The sequence below is a fragment of the Dendroctonus ponderosae genome, unplaced genomic scaffold, assembly GCF_020466585.1.
Source record: "Dendroctonus ponderosae isolate FM_Combo_2020 unplaced genomic scaffold, Dpon_F_20191213v2 Dpon_F_20191213_4, whole genome shotgun sequence".
Classification (NCBI taxonomy): domain Eukaryota; kingdom Metazoa; phylum Arthropoda; class Insecta; order Coleoptera; family Curculionidae; genus Dendroctonus; species Dendroctonus ponderosae.
The window spans coordinates 5,310,269-5,311,417 of NW_026018611.1; the positions used below are offsets into that span (position 1 = coordinate 5,310,269).

A 1,149-nucleotide genomic window follows, 5' to 3' on the forward strand; every position below is an offset into this window, starting at 1 on the left:
CAAATCTAAAACTTCTTGAATCCAAGCATTTTTTTAAAACACTGCCAACATTTCCTTATCGATGGTTCACTTTCTAAAAAGGCCATTTATTTCTGTCTAGAATGATGTACAAACGAGCGTTCTTGCTCATTTTGCCTCCGAGATATGAGCAAAAAGGGGACGGAAAACATGAAATTTTTGGCATCATCTTGAACCTAAGTCTTTGATATTAATATTTCGCTTTCTGGGTCAAAACTACTCGAATTTGCTCACTCACGTTGTTACGACTGAATCGACTTTTCAATTCTCTATCAAACGATGCCAAAACGAATCTACTTAGCTGTAAAAAAATGGAGATTCTGATCTTGGGTTAAATGCAGTCTAGGAATTAAAAATTTTTAATCAAGATGCATTTTTCAAAAGATTTACTAATTTTTTGAAGCGCGATAGTAATATTTTAAACGCTAATATTTACCCCTACAGAGACTCGCAATGGTTTTCTTTCTTAATAAACGTTCCGTTTGCAAGCAAGTTTCTCGCTCCGCTCACAAACACGCCATACTCACGTGAAAAAGACGTGAAAATGTACGTCAAAGTGGCCAATTTCGTCACCGCAGATATTGACGTGATTATCACGCCAAAATGTCACAGAGAAATGACGAGCAACGGCCTACTATGCCTTACAATGTGTCCACAACAAGTGGATGGGAATGCGATTTTTATGGTAATGTTCAAGGATAGGGGAATGTTTCAATGCTTTTTCAATTTAACTCATTAGATGGTCTTATCATCTTTCCGCGTCAAAAATGTTTTACTGAAAAGCATGTAAATGCTCAAATTATAATAAGTGCATTTGTTGCTAACATTAAACAAATAATAGTTTGGCATAATCTTGCACCTAAGTGTCTGATATTCAAATTTTGCTTTCGGGTTCAAAACTACTCGAATTTCCGCACTCACGTTGTTACGACTGAATCGACTTTTCAATTCTCTATTCAGCGATGCCAAAACGAATTCTGTAGCTCGGCTGGTTCTTGAGAAACTTCGAATAAAGGCCATTATCTCTGGAATGATCTAGTTATCTCTGGAATGATGTAAAAACGAGCGTTTTTGCTCATTTTGCTTCCGAGAAACATGCGAAACGGGATGGAAAACATGAAATTTTGCAAT

At 36.5% G+C, this 1,149-nt stretch overlaps 1 protein-coding gene across 1 annotated transcript in view; it reads right to left on the bottom strand.

Moving 5' to 3' along the window:
• The window catches only part of LOC109544098 (carboxypeptidase B), an 11,310-nt gene that overhangs the window by 4,388 nt on the left and 5,773 nt on the right, over positions 1 to 1,149 (bottom strand). The window lies entirely within an intron of this gene.